Source organism: Protomyctophum parallelum, assembly GCF_964188405.1.
Source record: "Protomyctophum parallelum genome assembly, chromosome: 5".
Lineage (NCBI taxonomy): Eukaryota > Metazoa > Chordata > Actinopteri > Myctophiformes > Myctophidae > Protomyctophum > Protomyctophum parallelum.
This window is the reverse complement of record NC_139702.1, coordinates 17709664-17728265: the sequence shown is the minus strand read 5'-3', so window position 1 is coordinate 17728265 and position 18602 is coordinate 17709664. Positions and strand designations below refer to the sequence as shown.

At 44.1% G+C, this 18602-nt stretch overlaps 1 protein-coding gene across 2 annotated transcripts in view; it reads left to right on the top strand.

The window, feature by feature from the left end:
- Positions 1-18602, top strand: part of rps15a (ribosomal protein S15a) — a 619775-nt gene that overhangs the window by 11011 nt on the left and 590162 nt on the right. Inside the window, exon 6 of one of the 2 annotated variants that reach the window (XM_083765681.1) lies at positions 2875-2887. The exons of the other annotated variant lie outside the window; for it this stretch is intronic. The gene's annotated coding sequence lies outside the window, so the exon portion shown is untranslated. Of the gene's footprint in view, positions 1-2874; positions 2888-18602 lie in introns of those variants that run through there. 2 annotated transcript variants of the gene reach the window in all.

The window sequence follows — 18602 nt, the reverse complement described above, 5'->3', positions numbered from 1 at the left end:
GACTAAAATGTTAGGAAGGGACTAGTGGACAACAGATCCAGTATAAGTCATTTAAACTTGGTTGCATGCTGAAAATAGCTGATCTACAAGCTGTGAGCTTGTAGATCGGCTATTTTCAGTGTAAAATAAGTCATTATGACGGCAACAAGGCCCGCAAAAATAGATTTTAGTCGACTAAATCACCTGTAGATTTAGTCGACTAAAATCTTATGACATTTAGTCGACTAAAACTAGACTAACACTAATACATTCCAGGTGACTAAAATGTGAATAAGACTAAGTGAAAACTATTCAGGAGACTATGACTAAAACTAAAATAGAAATTTGCTGCCAAAAACAACACTGGTAGTGCCAAAGCAAGTGCTGGGACACAGCATTGAGTGAAACGGAGCTGTCACATTGCATATTTATTCGTTATATATATTGTTATACAGACAGGATATGAAGCTTTTTGATACAAATAATATCAGCCAATCTATTGCTGTTATTTTGGGACAAATAGCAGCATTGTTTCCACAAAACTATTTCAACAGTATACAAAAGAAGAAAAGACCTCTGTAAAATGCGTAGTTCACACAGTGGACACTTGAGGGCAGTAGTGTAACGCAGTCTTCGCCGTCATACAGTTGTCCTCATAATACAACTGGCCCTTCTATTCAACTCCTTTTGGTTCGCTGACTGCGAGACTAATTATGATGGATTCAGAGATAACACAATTAATTATGAAATAGTAGCTTGAAATGTGAATTGTACAGTAAGAGAGAAATGTATTATTTTTTCTCTGCATTGTCTTCCACCAACCACCATGAATCAATTTGCAGGTCACTGTGAAATAAATGGGCGACGAAAACAAAGAGAATCCGAAACATAGATAAGGAGAAGAGAACTTCAAAATGCCTTTTTTTTAAGTGTGGACTATTGTTAGTAGCTGCCTCACAGTGGTGGAAAGTAACTAAGTACATTTACTTAACCCATTCTGACCTGAGATCAGATTCAAAAAATGTCGTTATACATCCTGACAGTTTTCATTCTGACCTGAGAAAAAAATGTCTTCTATGTCAGTCGCTCTTCGATTTTTCAAAAATAGCAGACCTACAAGCTCGTAGCGCGCCACCTACGAGCTTGTAGGTCTGCTATTTTTAAATAGCTAAAGCACGACATGATGATAACACCAAAATGGGTTCCCGCGCAAAATGGGTTAAGTACTGTACTTCTAATTAAGTACTTTTGGGTTAGGGTTAGGGTTAACCCAAGTACAATTGTGAACTTTTTTTTACTTTACTGGAATATTTGATATACTTTTACTTCTACTCCGCTACATCTCAGGTCCAAATATTGTACTTTTACTCCACTACAATTATTTGTTACTAATTACTATGTAGATTAGAAAAGGTACATTAATAATTAACCACATCGACTTGTGAAAAGGGACATTCTGCAATATGAGTACTTTTAGTACTTTAAAGTTATAAGCTAACTTATACACAATAAGCAACAATGTGTCAATTTTAATAACTTTTTTTTTGTATTACAGCCAGCAATGGCTATAAGCTTTGTCATTGGTCGATATGCCTGTAATTCATGATTGGTCAGTCATTTTCTTTTTCAACCAATGCCTTCTAGGATAATCTTTGAATGCAGATTGTGGCTCCTAGATGTGTCACAGAGAGTTGTACTCATTGCTGGCTGTCTGAATACCTAAAAACACACTTTTGTAACAGTATCATTTATATATTGCAGCATTGATACTTTTACTTAGTACTTTTCCCGGTACATTCATTAGAGTCCAGGACCTTTCAGTGATCACTGCGGTCAGTCAGACTTCCCTGCATGCTGTCTGCAATGAGAAAATGAAAAGGTTGTTCACCTTCGTTGCATACGGCCGTCTGTCCCCATAAATCATTTGACAGTCGGCGACGTGAAAGAAAAGAAAAGTGGAATCGGAGCAGACTTGACTTCTGCATCGGTGCGTCCATTTGTAGTTCTGCATCGGTGCGTCCAGTTGTAGTTCTGCGTCCAGTTGTAGTTCTGCATCGGTGCGTCCAGTTGTAGTTCTGCATCTGTGCGTCCAGTTGTAGTTCTGCATCGGTGCGTCCAGTTGTAGTTCTGCATCTGTGCGTCCAGTTGTAGATCTGCATCGGTGCGTCCAGTTGTAGTTCTGCGTCCAGTTGTAGTTCTGCATCTGTGCGTCCAGTTGTAGTTCTGCATCGGTGCGTCCAGTTGTAGTTCTGCATCGGTGCGTCCAGTTGTAGTTCTGCATCGGTGCGTCCAGTTGTAGTTCTGCATCGGTGCGTCCAGTTGTAGTTCTGCATCCAGTTGTAGTTCTGCATCGGTGCGTCCAGTTGTAGTTCTGCATCCAGTTGTAGTTCTGCGTCTGGCATGTCCAGTTGTAGTTCTGCGTCCAGTTGTAGTTCTGCGTCCAGTTGTAGTTCTGAAATGAAAAGCCTACAAGCCAAATATTTAATACAGTAGTTAGTTACTTTTACTTTATTGACACAAAAAACATTGGGTCCAAACAATAATCAAAAATCCATGAATAAAAACTTCCATGCTAGAAGGCTTTCTTACCTTTATTTGTAGTTGTTATGTCCCCACCAAAGAGCTAATTCGCTTATTTCCATCGCTCAAAAATCATATTTTTTATGTATCCTCTCTTCATAATGTAAATAGTATCCCAAGCGGCACACTTCACTACTTATTTAGATGGAAATAAGCAAATTAGCACATACCCCCATTGGGGAAATAGCCAATAATGCACTTTTCCACAAAATAACACCTGGATATACAATACACAACACAGCATCCCTTTACAAAGTGACAGGCAGGCCATGTAGCAAACACAAAGTTCCTCTGTTAGTGCGCGCAAAGAGTGAGCTCAAATAAATCAATGCCCTCACGTCGTCCACACATCCCTGTACATATAATCAATAATAAATCAATGCCCTCACGTCGTCCACACATCCCTGTACATATAATCAATAATAAATCAATGCCCTCACGTCGTCCACACATCCCAGTACATATAATCAATAATAAATCAATGCCCTCACGTCGTCCACACATCCCTGTACATATAATCAATAATAAATCAATGCCCTCACGTCGTCCACACATCCCAGTACATATAATCAATAATAAATCAATGCCCTCACGTCGTCCACACATCCCTGTACATATAATCAATAATAAATCAATGCCCTCACGTCGTCCACACATCCCAGTACATATAATCAATAATAAATCAATGCCATCACGACGTCCACACATCCCTGTACATATAATCAATAATAAATCAATGCCCTCACGTCGTCCACACATCCCTGTACATATAATCAATAATAAATCAATGCCCTCACGACGTCCACACATCCCTGTACATATAATCAATAATAAATCAATGCCCTCACGTCGTCCACACATCCCAGTACATATAATCAATAATAAATCAATGCCCTCACGACGTCCACACATCCCTGTACATATAATCAATAATAAATCAATGCCCTCACGTCGTCCACACATCCCAGTACATATAATCAATAATACATCAATGCCCTCACGTCGTCCACACATCCCAGTACATATAATCAATAATAAATCAATGCCCTCACGTCGTCCACACATCCCAGTACATATAATCAATAATAAATCAATGCCATCACGACGTCCACACATCCCTGTACATATAATCAATAATAAATCAATGCCCTCACGTCGTCCACACATCCCAGTACATATAATCAATAATAAATCAATGGCCTCACGTCGTCCACACATCCCAGTACATCCAAAAGGCCTTTTTATGTCCCAACATCAAAATGCAGGACACAACATTTCATAACCAGCTGATCAAGACCCGTAGATTTATCATTTCATGTTGCAGCAGGTGCTGCCCGGATGGGAGTGTGTGTTTGGCTGGCAGGATAGGATAGGATAGGATAGGATAGGATAGGATAGGATGGACATGTCATTTATTTGACCACCTATAGTGCAGCTATAGGATAGGATAGGATAGACATGTCATTTATTTGACCACCTATAGTGCAGCTGCTGCGGGGAGAAAAATATATGAAAATGTAGGCTATCTGTTGAAGAGGGATGAGGTGGTGGATGCTTTAACATGTCTCCCTGCTGACAAGAACGCTGCTCACACATTCCAAGGTGAAATAGAGGGCTGCTGTACGCTGCTGTACTGTACGCTGTCATATGGTCATTTCACAGATACCAAGAAAAGGCACTTATCTCCTGTATTTCTTTCCACACACACACACACACACACACACACACACACACACACACACTGCCCTATCTCTGTCTGTGTGTGCATGCCTTATTTACTAGGGCAAACCAGGGAGGTAGGAAGTGTGTGTGTGTGTGTGTGTGTGTGTGTGTGTGTGTGGGTGTGTGTGTGGGTGTGTGTGTGTGTGTGTGTGTGTGAAAGAGAGAGAGAGAGAGCGTGGGTGGTGGTGTTGTTGGTGGTGGGTGGGAGGGTGTGTGTGTGTGTTCGTGTGTGTGTGTGTGTGTGTGTGTGTGTGTGTGTGTGTGGGTGGGTGTGTGTGTGGGGGATATTCTAGATGTGGAGGAGCCAGCCTGTATGTATGTGCATGATGAATGAGATAGTTAGAAAGCAGTTGAATTTATGGATGTGAATGCAGCCATCCATCCTGGCCTGCCTGGGCTGTCCCCAAGGGCATTGTCCTCCTCCTGGGGGCCCCGGGACCACACCACCTGGGCTGTCCCCAAGGGCATTGTCCTCCTCCTGGGGGCCCCGGGACCACACCACCTGGGCTGTCCCCAAGGGCATTGTCCTCCTCCTGGGGGCCCCGGGACCACACCACCTGGGCTGTCCCCAAGGGCATTGTCCTCCTCCTGGGGGCCCCGGGACCACACCACCTGGGCTGTCCTTAAGGGCATTGTCCTCCTCCTGGGGGCCCCGGGACCACACCACCTGGGCTGTCCCCAAGGGCATTGTCCTCCTCCTGGGGGCCCCGGGACCACACCACCTGGGCTGTCCCCAAGGGCATTGTCCTCCTCCTGGGGGCCCCGGGACCACACCACCTGGGCTGTCCCCAAGGGCATTGTCCTCCTCCTGGGGGCCCCGGGACCACACCACCTGGGCTGTCCCCAAGGGCATTGTCCTCCTCCTGGGGGCCCCGGGACCACACCACCTGGGCTGTCCCCAAGGGCATTGTCCTCCTCCTGGGGGCCCCGGGACCACACCACCTGGGCTGTCCCCAAAGGCATTGTCCTCCTCCTGGGGGCCCCGGGACCACACCACCTGGGCTGTCCCCAAGGGCATTGTCCTCCTCCTGGGGGCCCCGGGACCACACCACCTGGGCTGTCCCCAAGGGCATTGTCCTCCTCCTGGGGGCCCCGGGACCACACCACCTGGGCTGTCCCCAAAGGCATTGTCCTCCTCCTGGGGGCCCCGGGACCACACCACCTGGGCTGTCCCCAAGGGCATTGTCCTCCTCCTGGGGGCCCCGGGACCACACCACCTGGGCTGTCCCCAAGGGCATTGTCCTCCTCCTGGGGGCCCCGGGACCACACCACCTGGGCTGTCCTCCTCCTGGGGGCCCCGGGACCACACCACCTGGGCTGTCCCCAAGGGCATTGTCCTCCTCCTGGGGGCCCGGGACCACACCACCTGGGCTGTCCCCAAGGGCATTGTCCTCCTGGGGGCCCCGGGACCACACCACCTGGGCTGTCCCCAAGGGCATTGTCCTCCTGGGGGCCCCGGGACCACACCACCTGGGCTGCATGCAGTCCTGGCTGTCCCCAAGCAGTGCTGTTTTTGGCAGCAAATTTCTATTTTAGTCTAGTCATAGTCTTTGGACTGAAACTTCATTTAGTTTTAGTCATATTTTAGTCACCTGGAATGACTTAGTGTTAGTCTAGTTTTAGTTGACTAAATGTCATAAGATTTTAGTCAACTAAATCTACAGTTGATTTAGTCGACTAAAATGTATTTTGGCGGGTCTTGATGCCGTCGTAATGAGTGTTTTTACACGTTGCGACGCGTTGTCAGCTTGTAGATCAGCTATTTTCAGCATGCAACCAAGTGTAAAATGACTTATATACTGGATCTCTTGTCCACTAGTCCCTTCCTAACATTTTAGTCTAGTTTTTATTTGTCGACGGAATTGTCAGTATATTTTGTCTTAGTTTTAGTCATCGTAGCTTAGTTTTCATTTCGTTTCCATTTGTTTTTGTCAGTGAAAAAAGGTAGTCGACGAACATTTTTCGTCTTAGTTTTAGTTGACGAAAACAACACCACACCACACCGGCCCCGGGCTGGGGGCCGGGCTGGGGGCCCACACCACACCACACCACCACCCGAGCTGTGCTTCGTCGGGGATCATCCCACACAATCTGCCCACCTATGTAGATGTTTGCCCCGGTCGTCTGCAAGCGCAAGCCCCCCTCCTTCCTTCTTCTTCCCACACGTTAAAACATTTAGACCTGAGACCATGCAGGTTCTACAAAAGAAAATTCTTCAAAATCCTGGCAGTTTTCTTTAAAAAAAACATACGTTTCTATATCATTGGTTCTCAAACCATTTCATGTCAAGACAAGAACCCCCCCCCCCCCCCCCCCCAATGACATGTATTTGGCCCCGCAGACCCCCCATCTGAAAATAGGTTGTTCCAGCAAATATTTGAGTTAAAAACATTTGCTGTGAAAGAATATATATACAAAAGATTTGCACACTTTTTCACGATAAAAAAAATAAAAATAGCATGATCTACAAGCTCGATCTATACGAGCTTGTAGATCTGCTATTTTTCAACGGCTATAACGTGTAAAATAATAGTTAAAGTGGTTAAAAAAAAAAAAGCTTATAAAGGCGACACAGATGGGTTCCAGGATTGAATGGTTTAAACAAGGATTAATTAACAGGCAATAAACACAAGCTGCTAACGCACGTTATGCAATAATAACGAGGCCAAGAGGTGGCGAGCGGCGAGAGACGGCCTCTATAAATTAATGGCGAGCTCACCTTGAGCGTTAAACCATTCTGACCTGAGATCAGATTCATACGAGGTTTCCACTGGACACACACTGGTCTGATTAAAACCCATTCTGACCTGAGATCAGATTCTAAAAAATGTCAGTCGTTCTTCAATAAATAAATAAAATAGCTAAAGCATAATAATATATATTTTTTAGAACGACTGATATTTAGAAACACGAGGTTTTTCATAAAACATTTAGTGGAATGGTTCTCCGGTCTAAGTGGGCTAATCAGCGCATTGTGACCTGTAATGTTGGATAATGATGTATGACCTGCAGCTAACATTACAGATTACATTACAGATTACATTAATGATGTATGACCTGCAGCCAACGTCACAGGTTGAGAGCGTTCTGGGGCCCGACGAGGTAATTAAAAGGACGGGTAAAAAATTGAAAGGGTTTTTTAATTCTTATAATCCGCCGACGGATAAGCCCGATGTACTCGAGTAAAAGTGCAAAAGTATTAGCGTCAAAATAAATAAAAAGTACTCATTATGCAGCACGTCCGATTTCACGTTTTCAAGCTCTATACATACGCTAAGCTCACAGCATTGTGACGCTTTTGTAGATCGGCTGTTTTCAAATGGCCCGAATCGGGCTGAAGTCCCATTCTGGGCGGGAACCCCTTTTGGTGTTACCATCATGTTATGCTTTAGCTATTGAAAAATATCAGATCTACAAGCTCGTAGCGCGCCACTCGGTGGCGCGCTATGAGCTTGTAGGTCTGCTATTTTTTTTTAATCGAAGAACGACTGACATGGAAACATAGCTTTTTCAGAAAACTGTCAGGATGTAGAAGACATTTTTAGAATCTGATCTCAGGTCAGAATGGGTTAATGTATGTTTTGTAATGATAGTGAAAATCTAGTAGTAAGTAACTAAAGCTGTTGTGTATTAGTAAGTAATAGTATTGCAAAATTGGAAATTCTCAGGTAAAGTACAAAATACCTCAACGTTGTACTTGAACTTAGTACAGAAGTACAGAACAACATATACAGAACATTAAGTACATAACCTAAGTACAGGGCTGGACTGGGACAACAATTCGGCCCGGACATTTTCGTGCAAATTTGGCCCAGAGCGACCGGCCCACCGTCCACAACCAGCACTCAGATAGCAGAAACTCTAACCGCCCCGCTCCATCGAGGCACACACAAACAAGCAAGCCCTAATAATACCAGCACTTTTACAGAACAACATAAATGATACAAACCAACAGACAACAAACTACACAACCCTTTGTTGCTCTCACAAGAATGATGCTGCAGGCAAAAGGATTCAAGATAGAAGAGGGTTGACTTGTCCCTCACTGATACTGATCCAGGTACAGTGACATGATCACGATGGCAGAACGGCAGCAGTGTTGTTTTTGGCAGCAAATTTCGATTTTAGTTTAGTCATAGTCTTTGGACTGAAACTTCATTTAGTTTTAGTCACATTTTTGTCACCTGGAAATGTCTTAGTGTTAGTCTAGTTTTAGTCGACTAAATGTCATAAGATTTTAGTCGACTAAATCTACAGTTGATTTAGTCGACTAAAATGTATTTTGGTGGGCATTGATGCCGTCGTAAGGACTGTTTTTACACTTGATCGGCTATTTTCAGCATGCAACCAAGTGTAAAATGACTTATACTGGATCTCTTGTCCACTAGTCCCTTCCTAACATTTTAGTCTAGTTTTTATTTGTCGACGAAATTGTCAGTATATTTAGTCTTAGTTTTAGTCACCATAGCACGGTTTTCATTTAGTTTCCATGTAGTTTTCTTCAGTGTAAAAAGGTAGTCGACGAACAGTTTTCGTCTGAGTTTTAGTCCACGAAAACAACACTGCTTTTCACCTCACTTCAATTGCAACAGTTTGTCTCTCATCGTCATGCACTCAGTCTGAACACACTTTGGCGTCGTTACTGTTATCTAAATACTACAAATAATATTTGTAGGGCGACTGTGGCTCAGGAGGTAGAGCAGGTCGTCCAATCATCCGTGGGTCGGCGGTTCGAATCCCGGCTCCTCCTGTCTACATGTCGAAGTGTCCTTGGGCAAGACACTGAACCCCAAATTGCTCCCGATGTGCTGGTTGGTGCCTTGCATGGCTTCCGCCGCAATCAGTGTATGAATGTGTGTGTGAATGGGTGAATGTAATGCACAATCTATGTAAAGGTGTGTGAATGGGTGAATGTAATGCACAATCTATGTAAAGGTGTATGAATGTGTGTGTGAATGGGTGAATGTAATGCACAATCTATGTAAAGGTGTGTGAATGTGTGTGTGAATGGGTGAATGTAATGCACCATCTATGTAAAGGTGTGTGAATGGGTGAATGTAATGCACAATCTATGTAAAGGTGTGTGAATGGGTGAATGTAATGCACAGTCTATGTAAAGGTGTGTGAATGGGTGAATGCAATGCACAGTCTATGTAAAGGTGTGTGAATGGGTGAATGTAATGCACAATCTATGTAAAGGTGTGTGAATGTGTGTGTGAATGGGTGAATGTAATGCACCATCTATGTAAAGGTGTGTGAATGGGTGAATGTAATGCACAGTCTATGTAAAGGTGGGTGAATGTAACGCACAGTCTATGTAAAGGTGTGTGAATGGGTGAATGTAATTCACCATCTATGTAAAGGTGTGTGAATGGGTGAATGTAATGCACAGTCTATGTAAAGGTGTGTGAATGGGTGAATGTAATGCACAGTCTATGTAAAGGTGTATGAATGGGTGAATGTAATGCACAGTCTATGTAAAGCGCCTTGGATAAAGGCGCTATATATAAATGCACCATTTACCATTCACTATTAACATTGTGTGACTGCAGTTTCTTTAGCGGTGAAATGTCCCTTTGATCATGGTCATCAACAGTTTTTGTATCAACTTTTGACATGTACTGTAACTGTACTCATTCTGCATGCTGTGAAATAACATATCAATCCATCAAAACCTCCCACGTGAGGCAGAATTACAGAGTCTCCTATTGGACGCCATTTAAATACAGGCACGTTGCCTTTTTTTCTTAAAAAAAAAAAAAAAAGGGCGGCAGTGGCTCAGGGGTAGAGTGCCTGGATGGTAACCGTAAGGTTGCCAGTTCGAACCCGGGCTCCCCCAGAGTTACTGTCGAAGTGTCCTTGAGCAAGACACTGAACCCCTAATTGCTCCCGATGTGCTAGTTGGTGCCTTGCATGGTTTCCGCTGCCATCGGTGTGTGAATGTGTGTGTGAATGGGTGAATGTAATGCACAATCTCTGTAAAGGTGTGTGAATGTGTGTGTGAATGGGTGAATGTAATGCACAATCTCTGTAAAGCGCCTTGGATAAAGGCGCTATATAAATGCACCATTTACCATTTAACATTTTAATTTCAGATTAGCTTCCACTCCTAATTCTTCCATCATCATCACACTGTAAGGTTACAGTCTGTAACCTCAGTAATGTGTGTCCATTATGAGTCTCATTATAGAAGGCTCTCATGCACATCATCATCACCGTCACCCTGAGATCAGATTCTGCATTAAAATAAGATGTTTCTGATCCACAGGCAGGCTGCAAAGTAACTAAGTACATGTACTGTGTGTGTGTGTGTGTGTGTGTGTGTGTGTGTGTGTGTGTGTGTGTGTGTGTGTGTGTGTGTGTGTGTGTGTGTGTGTGTGTGTGTGTGTGTGTGTGTGTGTGTGTGTGGACTGTGGAGTGTGTGTGAGAGAGAGAGAGAGCTGTGGGCTCTCTCACGTGCTTGCAAGTTGCTTGTGTGCATGCGTTTATTTTTTAATTCATTTTTAATCTTGTTTTAAAAATGCCTAACGATGATGTCACTGGTGGATGGGTTACTGAACTGCCCACAGCCCTCCTATGAGACACAGGGCTGTATTTTGCGTGTCTTAAGTACCAGGTCTTATTCCCTAACTTAAGTACCAGGTCTTATTCCCTAACTTAAGTACCAGGTCTTATTCCCTAACTTAAGTACCAGGTCTTAGGGGTTGATTTAGGACTTCTATTTTACTTACTTCTATATTACTAATCTAATTACAGTATTATGATCTGGGGGCGTGTGGTATGTCATATTGCAATTTTGGGCATGTTAAGAAGCGCTTTTGACACCCCGCGGAGTGCGCAAAACGGCCTTGAATTAATCATGGGTGTGTTTAAGGCGTGTTTGAGACGTACCCAATCAACATGTCCGTACTATTCTATTTACCAGTCAGCTGATGTCACATACGGAATGCGCACTTTGGGGATCGTGGTATTACATTTCTTCAGGCTGGCACCATAGAAGACATGACATGACTTTGTCACATTTGGGTTAATTATTCCTATTGCACTGCATGCTATCACCTTTATGCCTCAAAAGAACAGACCCACCTATACCTTTCAGATCGGAATGGAACTGCGAGTAGATAGCAGCATATCTATATATATATATATATATATATATCTATATATATATATATAGAACCATGTACCATACAGCGAATGAAAGCAAGATTCCTAAGGAATATGGAGATTTTTACATTTAATAAAACGGTTGAGAAATGAGAGAACCATGAGTGTTTATAGGCTAATATCAACGTTTTTTTATGAAAGACAAACGGGCTGTGAACTTGAAGAGCTCAATCACCATCCCGACACGGAAGAAATATAGCCTAGTGCATGCATGTATATGCACTGTTGCACTTGCACACAGTAGCCTACACACGCTCTTTATTTGTTTCTATTGAAAAACACCAGTAAAATAACGTTTATTATATTTTATTTCATTCAAGTCACGACGAAGGAATGAGTTGAATGCGTGCTGCGTAATGCTGTGGCCCCGATGGTATATGGTCTTCGCTGAGTTCGCTCGTAGCATTTTATTGAAGAAGACTTGAATCGGGTGTGATACAGCATATGAAAGCAGACTTCCCACGGATTATGGAGATGTTTTTATTTATTTTTAAGGTTGAGAAATGAAAGAATTATGGCCGTTTCTAATCTCAATATTTTAACAAAGAAAAGACGCAAAACGAGGCTGTTGCCATGTCTCATAGAAACAAGTAAATAGGTCTATAAAAATAAGCGCATATAACAGGGGTCTGTAACCTATTTTAAATGAAGTGTCATGTTTTTATTTTCTAGATAGTGAGTCTGCCATATCCAGATTAATTTTAATGACACCACATTAAAATAAAAAAACATATTTTGATTGTCCACAAGTTCTTCCTTCTTTTTAAATATGTTCTTGCACATTGTTATAATGATCATTATATATATCCCCCTGCAGTCAGAGTTCATAGTTTTAATGAATGAATGTGATACATTGTGAGCTGGTATAGATCTGCTATTTTCAAAAGTAATCTTGGAAAAAAATAATAATAATTTTAATAATTTTTGGATTAGCCGTCCTTAGTTGGGCAAATGCATTCATCTGGGGATCCTTGACATGGGAATGTGCTGTGTGAGGATCACTGGTTTAAACAACATTAGGAGAAAAGCCCAAATAACCACTTTAGAAACAAGAAAAGCAACCACAAATAGTACAACTACCAATATTTACAAGCAACTTTACAGAAAAAGAAGCCGCTTATAATAAACAGACATGGCAACACTCTAGCAGCCTCACAGAGCCGCTCAAGTGTCAAATCAAACAGTGCTTTTTGCGTTTATGAGGTGGTCAGACCCACGTCTAATCGTTATGCGCTGAGTGTCTTTAGGTCAAGGGGCTTAATAGCAAATTGCGCAAAGCGAAAATAATTAACATACACATACACTCCCACAATGCTAAAATATTCAGCAACGCGGTAAACCATAATGTGTGTGCGTTCAACACGGGCCAGTGCGTTCAACACGGGCCAATATGCCTTTCATAATACGAATGTGCGCAGAGCGAGGCCAATTTATGTATTTCCATTGGTAAAACGCACCTTCAAAATCTACCCACATATCCCTAACTTAAGTACCAGGTCTTATTCCCTAACTTAAGTACCAGGTCTTATTCCCTAACTTAAGTACCAGGTCTTATTCCCTAACTTAAGTACCAGGTCTTATTCCCTAACTTAAGTACCAGGTCTTATTCCCTAACTTAAGTACCAGGTCTTATTCCCTAATTTAAGTACCAGGTCTTATTCCCTAACTTAAGTACCAGGTCTTAATCCCTAACTTAAGTACCAGGTCTTATTCCCTAACTTAAGTACCAGGTCTTATTCCCTAACTTAAGTACCAGGTCTTATTCCCTAACTTAAGTACCAGGTCTTATTCCCTAACTTAAGTACCAGATCTTATTCCCTAACTTGAGTAAACTAAAGACCTGGAAGAGGCGTGGTCAATGCCATTTGGCTATTCTGAGTGGCCAAAGAGCATTGATCACGCCTCCAGGTCTTTAGTTTACTCAAGTTAGGGAATAAGACCTGGTACTTAAGACACGCAAAATACAGCCCACAGACTGAGTAGGAAACACAGACACAGACTGAGTAGGAAACACAGACACAGACTGAGTAGGAAACACAGACACAGACTGAGTAGGAAACACAGACACAGACTGAGTAGGAAACACAGACACAGACTGAGTAGGAAACACAGACACAGACTGAGTAGGAAACATGTGGTATTTTATCATGAATATTAGTCAGGACCAATTATAGGAAGATTATAGGAAGATAGGTCCTTTAACTATTTGACAGTCATAGCATATACATTTACTACTCTGTGCGTGTGTGTCGTGCGTGTGCGTGTGTGTGTGTGTGTGTGTGTGTGTGCACCAACATCACCAGATGTGCCTCGATCCAGTCCTTAGCAACATGTTACGGACGCATCATGCATGAAACAATAACTGTGGATTGAAAGACGCATCCAAGAGTGTGTGTGTGCGTGTGAGCGTGTGTGTGTGTGTGCGTGTGTGTGTGTGTGTGTGTGTGCATGCGTGCATGTAATTAAGTATTAAGTGTGCACACTCATGGTCATGGGAGTATTCGAGTGCACTGAATTATCTCAAAAACATCTTCATTTCCCCCCCCCCCTCATTCTCAGCTTCTCATCATGTGGATTTCTCTGCTTCTGTCGAGCAGTTCCTGCTTTCATAATAATAATAATCACTCATCATTCCAGCATTAATTAACACTCATTCTCATTTTTCATTTTCCTCTCATGCATGATTTTGTAACCAGTGTAAAACTAAGACGAAAAATGTTCGTCGACTACCTTTTTCCACTGAAGAAAACTAAATGTAAACTAAATTAAATAGTCTAGTCATATAGTCTTTTGAATAGTTTTCATTTAGTTTTCGTCACATTTTAGTCACCTGGAATGTCTTAGTATTTAGTCTAGTTTTAGTCGACTAAATGTCATAAGATTTTAGTTAGTTTATTTAAATCTGCAGTTGATTTAGTCGACTAAAATGGATTTTGGCGGGCCTTGAAGCCGTCAAAATGACAGATTTTACACTTGCTGAAAATAGCCGATCTACAAGCTCACACCGCGTCGCATTGTGGGCTTGTAGATCGGCTATTTTCAGCATGCAACCAAGTGTAAATTCACTTATACTGGATATCTTGTCTACTAGTCCATTTTAGTCTAGTTTTTATTTCTTGACGAAATTGTCAGTATATTTAGTCTTAGTTTTAGTCATCATAGCTTAGTTTTCATTTAGTTTCTATTTAGTTTTTGTCAGTGAAAAAAGGTAGTCGACGAACATGGAGAGCCCCGAACTGAGCTTGTGGGTGACCTGACAGGGGATTATAGAATATCTATAAAATGAAACTATGCATATACATGTATAAACTATATGTTTACATTTATGCTATTAACTTCGAAAAGGTGACTTATGCTATACGTCTACATAAAATGCTGTCTAAGTTATAAGTTGAGGCAGTTTGCATACTCTTGTATAGGAGGTGGAGGCTATAGGGCAAGTACTTATACATCCCTCAGTGTTACTGTTAACTGATTCCTTTTTTAAACTCCATTGGTTACATTTTGTGATGAACAACGGTTCATTGGAGTATAGTCTTTTGAAAGCCGTATACCTGTGCTGTCGCCTCACAGCTATAGAAGGTCCTGGGTTCGATTCCCGCTCGGGACGCTGTGGGTGCTGTCGGCGAGTCCTCTCCTCTGCGTCATCAGTGCCCATATACCCGCGGCGGGGTTGGCGAAAGGGCCTTTCTGTGTGGAGTTTGAATGTTATCCCCGTGTCCCCTAGGGTAGGTACCTTCACATGTTCTCCCCGTGTCCCCTAGGGTAGGTACCCTCACATGTTCTCCCCGTGTCCCCTAGGGTAGGTACCCTCACATGTTCTCCCCGTGTCCCCTAGGGTAGGTACCCTCACATGTTCTCCCTGTGTCAGGTGGAGGGAGGAAGGGGTTGTTATCTGGGGCGTAGCGGGGCAGGGCGGGGGTCCAGACAGGTGGAGGAAGGGGTTGTTATCTGGGGCATAGTGGGGCAGGGCGGGGGTCCAGACCGGTGGAGGAAGGGGTTGTTATCTGGGGTGTAGCGGGGCAGGACGGGGGTCCAGACCGGTGGAGGAAGGGGTTGTTATCTGGGGCATAGCGGGGCAGGGCGGGGGTCCAGACCGGTGGAGGAAGGGGTTGTTATCTGGGGTGTAGCGGGGCAGGGCGGGGGTCCAGACAGGTGGAGGAAGGGGTTGTTATCTGGGGTGTAGTGGGGCAGGGCGGGGGTCCAGACCGGTGGAGGAAGGGGTTGTTATCTGGGGCCTAGCGGGGCAGGGCGGGGGTCCAGACCGGTGGAGGAAGGGGTTGTTATCTGGGGTGTAGCGGGGCAGGACGGGGGTCCAGACAGGTGGAGGAAGGGGTTGTTATCTGGGGCATAGCGGGGCAGGGCGGGGGTCCAGACCGGTGGAGGAAGGGGTTGTTATCTGGGGTGTAGCGGGGCAGGGCGGGGGTCCAGACAGGTGGAGGAAGGGGTTGTTATCTGGGGTGTAGTGGGGCAGGGCGGGGGTCCAGGCAGGTGGAGGAAGGGGTTGTTATCTGGGGCCTAGCGGGGCAGGGCGGGGGTCCAGACCGGTGGAGGAAGGGGTTGTTATCTGGGTGTAGCGGGGCAGGGCGGGGGTCCAGACCGGTGGAGGAAGGGGTTGTTATCTGGGGTGTAGCGGGGCAGGACGGGGGTCCAGGCAGGTGGAAGGGTCCGCCCTCCTCGTCTCCTCCGCTCAGCGGTCTCCATATTGATTTGATTAGTCGCTAATTAAAACTTGGCAGGCCGAGCTGGGCACAAAGGAGATCGCTCAATTAGCGGGGTGTCAGGGCCTCTAATTATCTCTCTCTCTCTCTGTGTGTCTCTCTCTCTCTCTGTCTCTCTCTCTCTCTCTCTGTCTCTGTCTCTCTGTCTCTCTCTCTCTCTGTCTCTCTCTCTCTCTGTCTCTCTGTCTCTCTCTCTGTGTCTCTCTCTCTCTCTCTGTGTCTCTCTCTCTCTGTCTCTCTGTCTCTCTCTCTCTCTGTCTCTCTGTCTCTCTGTCTCTCTCTCTCTCCTCTGCTCTGTTACACATCTCCATTCTGCTTAATGAGTATGGGAGATGAGGAGGGGGGGGGGAGGGTGGAGGGGAGGAGGGGGGGGGGGGGTACCTAGCTCTCTCTGTAAAAGGATAAGGATCTGAGTCTCCTCTCTCAACGAGGAGAGGAGAGCGCCCAGCCCTGTAATCCCTGCGCTAATCTTTGCTTAACCCATTCTGACCTGAGATCAGATTCATACGAGGTTTCCACTGGACACACACTGGGTCTGATGAACCCATTCTGACCTGAGATCAGATTCTAAAAATGTCAGTCGTTCTTCGATATTTCAAAAATAGCAGATCTACAAGCTCGTAGCGCGCCACTCGGTGGCGCGCTATGAGCTTGTAGATCTGCTATTTTTAAATAGCTAAAGCATGACATGATGCCAACACCAAAATGGGTTCCCGTTCAGAATTGCTTAAAGATGCACTTAGTATATCTTAATGGAAGAGGCAGCCAGGCAGGCCCTGACCTAGAGGTGACACCATGCCCTATATAATATATATATATATATATATATATATATATATATATATATATAACTAAAGGCATGGCACGAAAAATGTTCGTCGACTACCTTTTTTCACTGACGAAAACTAAAAGACTAAATATACTGACAATTTCGTCAACCTGGTCGCATGCTGAAAATAGCCGATCTACAAGCTCACAACGCGTCGCGCTTCAAGGCCCGCCAAAATACATTTTAGTTGACTAAATCAACTGTAGATTTAGTCGACTAAAACTAGACGAACACTAAAACATTCCAGGTGACAAAAATGTGACTAAGGGCGCTTTCACACCCAAAGTTCACTTAGAAGGTCCGGATCAAGGACCAAGGACCAAATATTTGCATTTTGATTTTGGTCCGTTTGGTGTTCACACTGGACTTTGTAAAGCGTACCAAATATGTAAACAAATGACACGTGGACATGTTAAGCGAACCAAATAGTGGGGGGGGAAAAGAACATGAGGGGAAATCACTGTCTACAATTTTTGCAGGTGCAACCTTCAGTCACACAGAGAGAGAAGAGAACAGCAACATTGACAGGCAGCAACAACTTGCTATTGCATTCATTCTTATTAATTATTTTATAGCCAAATAAGAGCAACAGATGAACAGAGGAGCAGGTGTTTTGAACAATAATGTGCTTGCTGCTGAATGCTGATGCATAAATTCACGGAGACGTATAGCCTACAACAAGGTATCCCCGATAAAAAAGGACTTTTCTTCCATGTGTGCACCTTCACCCATGTTATTTCTGCGCATCAAATCGGCGCCGCGGCGGGCATTTCCATGTCATCTTATGGTTTGGTCAGTTGGTTATTGAGCTTCAAGTCAGAACAGCTCCGCTGCAGCTAATTGAGTTGACCTAGTTTTACGTCTTTTGCTATAGTGATGTAATCAATTAAACATTTGGGGACCACATGTGTATAGCTTATTTAACATTGGCTTTTTCTCGATACCTGCGGCCTGCGCGACATGGATGATTTTAAATATTTCTCTGTCTCTGCGTCTCTCCCATATAAATATATGGGTCTCTCCCCCAGTCCCCTCATGTGCGTGCGCGCCCACGCGCCCACAGACACACACACACAACACACACACACACACAAAAAGGAAGGGGACACGAGTTGAAAGAGAAACTCGCATGAAGACTCATGCATCGCAGATTCGCATGCGTGGCGGCGGCCGGCGCATGATTAAAATAAACAGATCTACAAGCTAACATCGTGTGCCATACCGTGCACCATTCCATGTCGATAACTTGTACATTTTGCGCATGTGAACCTCGTATGCTGCGCTGCGCCTCGACATATACTGTATGCGTCTACTATTAAAATCAGACTGTCAGCTGTCATATGATCCCCGTAAAAAAATACATGCTTTTATAACTATAATTATTAATGCAGCCTCACAACTGCCGACGCACCGACGGCTATTTTGCCTATCGTCCTGTATTTGGTCCTCTATAAAGTCCGAATGCATTCACACCAGTAACGAACCGCACCGTGGTTCGTTTGGAAGCGAACCGAGTTCGGCCTTTTTTAGCGGACCATGGTTCGTTTCTTTGATCCGCACCAGAGTTCGTATGCACGTTCACACCAACCGAACCAAAGGGGTAA